This window comes from Castanea sativa, chromosome 10 (genome assembly GCF_040712315.1).
Source record: "Castanea sativa cultivar Marrone di Chiusa Pesio chromosome 10, ASM4071231v1".
Lineage (NCBI taxonomy): Eukaryota > Viridiplantae > Streptophyta > Magnoliopsida > Fagales > Fagaceae > Castanea > Castanea sativa.
In genome coordinates, this window is record NC_134022.1 from 14,407,806 (window position 1) to 14,417,560 (window position 9,755).

Below are 9,755 nucleotides of genomic sequence, written 5' to 3' on the forward strand. Positions count from 1 at the left end.
TAAAAAAAAAGTGCCCTTTAATCTTCTATACAAATTAGAACTCAAAACAAAAAATTCCAAGAAGAGAAGGCTAATATATATAGTGTGGGGTCATGGATTTTGGGATTTGGCCGAGAGCATGTGGTTTTGGCCGAGAAGCATGCGTCGTCCGAGTCCGAGGAGTACTATCTCCTCGGACTAAAGTTAAACGCAAATCTAAGTATAGATCCTAATGATTAAAGATGACCTTTCAGGAAGTTCTAATGATAGCAACGAGCACCATGAATGTACAAGAGGGATAAGGGCTCAAAAATATCTAAGGGGAAGCTGCTACCACTGCATTAATGAGTTCGACCTCCGAACAGTATTATGGCGACCTACAACCACCCTAGAAGACTTTTAGAGGGCGATACAAAGACGGCATAAACCATCAACCGTCCACATGTAGTCCACATGTAGGGTAAGGATGAAAGGAGAGATGTAATATAAATAAGGGGTAGAGATCCCGGAGAGAGGAAAAAGAGAAAGGAGAAGAGAAAGCACTATAGCAATCTCAACAACTCCGTAACCATGGTCATCCAATATACGCTAGAACAGAGCTCCTTCTGACCGTGCCGAGAACCAACTTTCTCGCACAAACCGGGTTCAATTCTTGTTGGCTCATCATCCAAAACCATATTAACCGTTATCCAAGCACTAAAACCTAGCTCTTTCGACCCACTCTACAAATTTATTGGACGGGTTCACTAGGCCAAGATCCCTACATTTTGGGCTTGGTCTGAAAATTGTGTCCCCACAATTGGCGCCGTCTCGTGGAAGAGCTTGTGTGATAGTGAGTGCAACGGTTAAATATGATACAATTGGGCTCCCATCAGGTAAGAGTCCCCGGGGAAAGCCATTATGGTGGCCAATTTGCTATGTGAGCAAGTCACTACATGAGGCACACAAGCTTGTTGTCCTAACTTAGCTTCCGCTCGTGTCTATACTACAAAGTGTGGATTGTACGGGGAGGATTGCTAAATGGGGCACGCTTCGGGGCTTTTGACATCAAGCACATGCCTTGTACCTCTCGTCGAGGGGCCAGGTCCTCGCGAATTTGGTGGCCGAGTTCGCCGAACCTCCATTAGAGGAAGTGGCAGCAACATATGAACAATTTAATGGGGATTTGCGACGGGCTAGTCCTTGAAGGTATATATATTGATATCTTCTAATCTTTTGAAGTGGTTAAACGAACCTTAGCTATGACGGGTCCCTCGGACCTCCCGCTTTGGGAAAATTAACACACACCGACATCTATTGAAGTGGTTAAACAGAACCATAGCTATGACGGGTCCTCGGACCTCTCCTCGCTTTGGGGAAATTAACACACAACGACATCTATTGAAGTGGTTAAACAGAACCTTAGCTATGACGGGTCCTCGACCTCTGCCTTTTGGGAAAATTAACAACACACCGACATCTATTGAAGTGGTTAAACGGAACCTTAGCTATGTCGGGTCCCCTCGACCTCCCGCTTTCTGGGAAAATTAACACACACGACATCTATTGAAGTGGTTAAACAGAACCATAGGTTATGACGGTCCTCGGACCTCCCCGCTTTGGGGAAATTAACACACACTGACATCTATTGAAGTGGTTAAACGTAACCTTAGCTATGACGGGTCCCCGGACCTCCCGCCTTTGGGGAAATTAACACACACTGACATCTATTGAAGTGGTTAAACAGAACCTTAGCTATGACGGGTCCTCCGACCTCCTGCTTTGGGGAAATTAACACACACTGACATCCATTGAAGTGGTTAAACAGAACCATAGCTATGACGGGTCCTCGGACCTCCTGCTTTGGGGAAATTAACACACACTGACATCCATTGAAGTGGTTAAACAGAACCATAGCTATGACGGGTCCTCTGACCTCCAGGATTGTGGAAATTAACACACACTCACCACTATTGAACTGGTTAAACAGAACCATAGCTATGACGGGTCCTCGACCTCCCTTGCTTTGGGGAAATTAACACACACCGACATCTATTGAAGTGGTTAAACAGAACCTTAGCTATGGCGACGAGTCCTCGACCTCCCGCTTTGGGGAAATTAACACACACCGACATCTATTGATGTGGTTAAACTGAACCTTAGCTATTTCGGGTCCTCGGATCTCCTGCTTTGGGGAAATTAACACACACCGACATCTATTGAAGTGGTTAAAAGAGTCTTAGCTATGACGGGTCCTCGGACCTCCCGCTTTGGGGAAATTAACACACACCGACATCTATTGAAGTGGTTAAAAGAGTCTTAGCTATGACGGGTCCTCGGACCTCTCTGCTTTGGGAAAATTAACACACACGACATCTATTGAAGTGGTTAAACGGAGAACCTTAGCTATGTCGGGTCCTCGACCTCCCGCTTTGGGAAATTAACACACACCGACATCTATTGAAGTGGTTAAAAGAGTCTTAGCTATGACGGGTCCTCGGACCTCTGCTTTGGAGAAATTAACACATAATAACATTTCTCTTCAAAGTGTTTAAACTATAACTCAATCATGCCTCGGTCCTCGGACCGATGATATGAGAAAGATAAACACTTCATAATATTTCTCTTCAAAGTTTTTAAACTATAACTCAATCATGCCTCGGTCCCTGGACCAGATGATATGAGAAAGATAAACACTTCATAATATTTCTCTTCAAAGTTTTTAAACTATAACTCAATCATGCCTCGGTCCTCGGACCGAGATGATATGAGAAAGTTAAAACTTCATAACATTTCTCTTCAAAGTGTTTAAACTATAACTCAATCATGCCTCGGTCCTCGGACCAGATGATATGAGAAAGATAAACACTTCATAATATTTCTCTTCAAAGTGTTTAAACTATAACTCAATCATGCCTCGGTCCTCGGACCAGATGATATGAGAAAGTTAAAACTTCATAACATTTCTCTTCAAAGTGTAAATTATAACTCAATCATGCCTCAGTCCTCGGATCCCATACTTTGGGAAAGTATCATTCCACAACATCTATTTGTTTCTCACTAAGTGTCAAGACAGACCCAATATTATAACCAAATCCTCAGATTGGTAGCTCTGAAAGAAGCAATTCATAGTATAAATATGGGGCGCATGAAACGACACTCCCTCAGGTGTAAATCAAAGGATCAAAGCAGAATCGACTCTTAAGAATTCAAAACCCCACTTTTCTCTTCGGATGCGAGGAGAAAACCGGAGTTTTGAGGGGCTATTGTAGGGGTCATGGATTTTGGGATTTGGCCGAGAGCATGTGGTTTTGGCCGAGAAGCATGCCCGAGTCCGAGGAGTACTATCTCCTCGGACTAAAGTTAAACGCAAATCTAAGTATAGATCCTAATGATTAAAGATGACCTTTCGGGGAAGTTCTAATGATAGCAACGAGCACCATGAATGTACAAGAGGGATAAGGGCTCAAAAATATCTAAGTGGAAGCCGCTACCACCGCATTAATGAGGAAGTGACCTCTCGAACGCATTATGGCAGACCTTACAACCACCCTAGAAGACTTTTAGAGGGGGCTGATGGGACAAGTATCAGCATAAACCATCAACTGTCCACATGTAGTCCACATGTAGGGTAAGGATGAAAGGAGAGATGTAATATAAATAAGGGTAGAGATCCCAGAGAGAGGAAAAAGAGAAAGGAGAAGAGAAAGCACTATAGCAATCTCAACAACTCCTGTAACCATGGTCATCCAATATACGCTAGAACAGAGCTCCTCGGACTGTGCCGAGAACCAACTTTCTCGCACAAACCGGGTTCAATTCTTGTTGGCTCATCATCCAAAACCATATTAACTGTTATCCAAGCACTAAAACCTAGCTCTTTGACCCACTCTCTACAAATTTATTGTACTGGGTTCACTAGGCCAAGATCCCTTACATTTTGGGCTTGGTCTGAAAATTGTGTCCCCACATATAGTAACTTTCTTTTGACTCATCTGAGGGTCATTTTGCTAACCAAAGGTCCAAAGCCTTGAAGGCCAAATCCTTCGCTGCACCAAACCTTCACACCAAAGAAAATTCAGCAGCAGCAGCAAAATGTCCATTGAAAAGAACAAATAAACCCATCACTTTTTCTAAGAGTATTCATATTGGTGGCATTAAAATAGCTAAAAATGTTATCTTAGCACCCAAAACATTAAGAAGTATCCTACATTAGGGGTGGTAAAGCTATAAATTTTACAAACTAGATACAGTAAATTATCATTTATAGCAGTTTACTATAGCTCCAAAGTGATAAAAAAAAATTAATATTTGTTTATTTTGTGGGTGGTGGCTTTTTCTCATTAAAATATGTTCTCTCTGTTTCTAAAAAAAAAAAAAAGAGTTTTTTCTCTCTTTTTTTCTGTTTTTAGCCTTCTCTCTTTTCTATATTCTCTCTCTTTCTCTTCTCCCTTTTCCCCTAGCTCTCTTCACCCTCTCCGCTGAAACGGTGAAACCACTTAACCAAAGAAAATCCTCCTCAAGAACCTCAAACAATCCTCAACCTGATGAAGTAGAATGAAAGGATATGTTCTATTTGATTTATTATTAGATTTCTTAGCATTTATTGTTACTATGCTCTTCTTAAGCAATATTTGGTCCATTCGGTCAATTTCGATTCATTCAGACCACTTCAATTGGTCCACTTTAGCCCACTTTAGTCCATTCAATTTATTCTGTCCATTCGGTCCACTTAAATCTATTTTGAACTAATTGGGTCTTAATTTGATTTTTTTTCTAGATTTCCTTTTTAGTTTTTGGCTCGAAAAATTTTTTTTTTTCTTATTTTTTGGGTTGGAAAAAAAATGAATTATTCTATTTGGGCCAAACTCTTTAATTTTGAGCTAAAAAATACAAACAAAATAGGCATTAGAAATTAGAAATATATACCCTAAAATATCAATAAAAATTGATAAATAATTACAAGATTACCTTAAAATTCAAGTTTCAATAATATATGCATTATACTTAAATTTGAAAAAAAAAAAAAACTACAATTCTAAACTTATAGAATAATTTAAACTTAATGCAACATCTTACATGTATTCCATGGAATGAGGGTTTTCTTTTTTTCTTTTTTTTAATATTTTTGGATATGTTCAAATTTGTCAACTGGTTATGGTATATTTTTTAAAAATTCATTTTAATATGTAATTTAAATCTTTTTATTTAATTACATTTTTCTTATATATTCTTATAAAATTATTATATTATATTTTCTCACGTATTACGACTAATATCATTTATGCATAACTGATTAATCCAAAATTTAAAATTTGTCATAATTGAACTTGATGGATAAATTATGCTGCATAATAAATAAACGGATATAAATAGAATGACAAAACTTAGGTACAGTACCTTAGGTACTGTTTCTTAGATTCTCTTCTTAAGATTTAGCCATGTGTCTACTTAACTAAAAACTAGTCTTCTATTCCATGAGAAAAAATCCACATAGCAGAATCTTAAAATGAGAACCTAAAGAACAGTACCTAAGTACTTTACCTAAATCTTGCCCTAAATAGAAACCAATCTTAAAAAGGAAACCTAATTTTATTACATTTTTCCACGTATTGTGACTAGTATCCTTTATGCATAACTGATTAATCCCAAATTTAAAATTTGTCATAATTGAACTTGATGGATAAATTATGCTGCATAATAAATAAACGGATGTAAACAGAAACCAATCCTAGTGTTGGAAGGGAAAAAATAAGAGTATTTCAACTGCATTCTGTGTACTAAAGCATGCAAGCATCAACAGAAAATGTAATAAGATTATTTTATTACATTTTTTGTTACATGAATTTTTTTTGGGGAAAAAAAATCACATCTAATTATAAAAAAAACCATCACGCCCAAGCCCTAGAAAATCAAAAGAAAAAAAAAAGAATAGGAAATAAAAGGAAAGAAAAGGCAACGTTATTGCCAAAAAAAAAAAAAAGAAGAAGAAGAAGAAGAGGAAGGCAACGTTGCTGCCCAAAAGAAGAAAAAAGAAAAGGAAAAAAGAAAGAGGCATCATTGCCCAAAAAAAAAAAACACATAAGCCAAAGCAACTTTACTGAGAAGAAAAAAATAAATATATAAAGGCAACTTGAAGAAGTGTGTGTGTGCACATGTACTGGGCATTTTTGTCAATCAAGAAAATATTCATCTTCACTCAGTTTTCTCTCTCCATTTTGAAGAGAAAACATTTTGGTGGGCTAAGGGAGAAAATACTTGGAGCCCCACCATTTATTTTCCTTCCTTCCCACCAAACCAAACACACTCCAAAAAAGTTTTCCCTCCTATCTTCTCTCCCAAGTTTTCCATACACCCTATTTCACCTCCAAATAAACACATCCTAAAGCATGCAAGCATCAACCATCAAAAGGCTCTCTAGCTACCCTTCAAGAAATTCACACACAAAAAGAAAATAATATACGTTTATGACAATTAGTTGATAAAAGTAGCAATGATGGCTCTCTTGCTTTCTAGGGAAGATCAGGCTATCTTGCTCTCAAGGGAAGAACAAGAGGAGCTGACTCGAAGTAAGAAAAAAGTCAAGGATGTTCGACATGCTGGATTCTGTGATGGGCATGAATCAGGTCCTTCATCCCCAAACCATGGGGTTGGTCAATGGAATCAGAGTACATCTTTCAAGGAAAAACTTGTAGGTGAGATTCCATGTGCCTACACTTAAGCTTTCAAATTTGGGGCAGTAATGGAGGATGATGCTGAGTCAGATGAGGAAGTTGAGAAACTTAGACAGTGATTGGTTGCTGTTAAGTTTTCCAAGGAGTTCAAGCAACGTATACAAGGTCCTTGGGCTCGAGCTCTCATTGTAAAGGTTTATGGGAAATTAGTGGGTTTTAACTTCCTTCAAAGCAACCTTCTGGCCTTATGGAAACCAGCAGGCAGGTTGGATTGTGTTAATTTGGGGAATGGTTTTTTTCTCACGAGGCTCTCCTTGAAGGAAGACTTTGGAAATGTCCTAAAAAGGGGTCCATGGTTCATTGGAGAGCATTTCATGTCTCTTAGACCATGGGAACCAAACTTTAGACCTTTGTCGGCAAATATTTCTTCAGTTGCAGTTAGGGATAGAAATGGGGCGGGCAGGGCCAAAGGATGGGGTTTTCGTCCTCGCCCCGTATGGTTTTGTCTTGCCCCATCCCCGCCCCGCCCCGCCCCCCCTGCCCCGCATGACGAGGTAAAATTTCTCACCCCATCCCTGCCCCTTAGGGCCCCACAAAGCCCCGCCCCACCCCGTAAAACTCTACTTTTTGTTAATTTTCCCTACAACTAGTATAAATTTTTTAATGAAATCTATTTCATTAATAAAAATATACTTGAAATTACAACTAAATTTATCCCTTCAAATCAAATCAATTTTTAGAAAAAATTGAATAATATATCCAAGTCTTTAACAAGACAATCATAAAAATTAAATAAATAAAAAAAATCTCATAGTATAACACATAATAAAAGAAAGGTAGAGAACCACATTAGGTAGAATAAAATAAGCTAATATTGATATGGTTGTTTAAATAGTAGGGTTTTAGGATATGAAAAAGTTACAATTATAACCCTTAGCAACGCGACGCAACGCGGGGCGAGAATGGAGAGGGGTGGGGCGGGGTGGGTCTAAAAAGTCTAAACCCATCCCCACCCCGCCCCGTGTTGTGGGGCTAAAATCTTGCCCCATCCCCGCCCCACCACCTTTGCAGGGAGGAGAAAACTCGTGCGGGGCGAAGCGGGGAGGGGCGAGTTAAGCGGGGCGGGGAAAAATTGTCATCCTTAGTTGCATTCTTGGTTAGGCTCAATGAACTGCCGATTGAGTATTACAATGTAGAGGCACTTCAGCAGATAGGTAATTCTATTGGTAATGTGCTAAGAGTGGACACCTACACATCTTCAGAAAGCAAGGGCAGATTTGCTAGACTGTGTATTCAAGTCGATGTAGAAAAATCGTTGGTCACTGCCATACTTATTGGAAAACGTGAACAATCAATCTCTTATGAGGGAATACAAAAACTTTGTTTTGGGTGTGGGAGGCTGGGGCATAGACTTAAAGCTTGCCCGTATGTTATCTGTCAAAGCTCGCCGATAAGGTACGAAGGTGGAGGTAACAGACAAAAGGGATGAGCAACCATGCATTATGCATGACCAGGAGTAAACAAGTGCAGAGGTAGGGTCTGAAAAGGGGTCTCAGGATGCTATGCAAAAGGATAGTCCTTAGGACGTGCATGATGACACGTATGGCCCATGGGTGGTGGTAGCCCGTAGGAAGAATGAGACAAGAGCTCGCAGGAATGGTGAGACCCTTGTGGTTTAGTTCAATGCGCAAGCACTTCGAGGTAACAGTAGGAACGAATGTGATTTTAAAGAGAGCTATGGGCCACCCAGAGAGACAAAAAGGAAGCTATCTCCCTCAAGGACTATTGAAAAGACCTAGGTTGTTAATGTCATTCAGAAGATTACAAAAAAGCCTATGGGACAGGCCCAGCCCCCTTCAAGCCAAAGCACAAGCCCTCAGAACACGGACCAAGTGGAAAAGTGGTCCAATTCAGACCAAAGCCATGTGAAGGCCATCCAAAATACTTTAGTGAAGGGCAAAAAGGCCATTGCCCATCTTAGGGATTCCCAAGTGCAACTTAAGAATGCCGTTGGCAAAGTTCAAGCTAAGGACTCCATTACTCTTTAGACAGAAATTTATCTTTTCGAGCTTTAACTCCCCAAAAACCGTGTGATGGACATTCAAACCCAAGAGTTACTCATGAATTACAGTTCGGTACCTCCATCGGCTCAAAGGTTGGCTATCAATTTGGAGGGTGTAGTGGTGGAGATTCCGGAGACAGCTCTAGCCGAGATTCGTGCCAACCCAACTCACACTATGGGGTGGTTCAACGCCAGCTTAAGGAAAGCATGGAGATTCATTTTCCCATTGACAGAGGTGAGTGCAAAGGAAGGTTGGCTGCCTTTGACCGACCCAGCTTCGAGGGAAGCGAAAAACCCGTGGTGGGAATTTTTAGCGGATGTGCTGGCATCGATGGAGGAGGCAATTCTGATGTGGGAACGAATTCCACAAATTTCCTCAGCCCCAGTGTTGTGCAGTGTCAACCCAATAGAGTGTCTATTGGAGAGACAGATGATTGAGGGATACCCTATATCCACTGCCATCACTGGAAGCAAACCCATTATGAAACTGATTCAAGTGTTTCAACCAATTGTGGCCTTCAACCTTCATGTGTCTTCACAGGAGATGGAAATGGGGGTTCTCCAGCACAACCTGACAATATAACCTAGTAAAGGCCAGACAAAGGAGATGATTTAAAGGATCAGATGGAATTTGAGGGAAAAGCCGAAGTTGATGCTTCCTGCTAATGAATGCCCCTCCCCAGCCCACGTATTTTTTATGAATATTATAGTGTGGAACTGTAGGGGTGCTTTGAAGCCCTCCTTTCAAAAGCATGTTCGAGAGTTGATGCAGAACCATGACCCTGCAATTCTAGTGGTGATGGAAACTCGAGTTAGAGGGGAAAGAGCAAGGGAGATAACTAATAAACTCCCATTTGATGGAGCTATACACATGGATACTATCGGGTACACTGGTGGATTGTGGGTTCTTTGGAAGTCAAACAAGGTGGAGATTTCTTCCTTAGCCAACACAGAGCAAGAAATCCACATTGTGGTGAAGGTACGACCCTCAAAACTTAGTTGGTTATTTACTGCTGTGTATGCTAGTCCTAGGAGTGCTGAAAGGCACATATTATGGAATA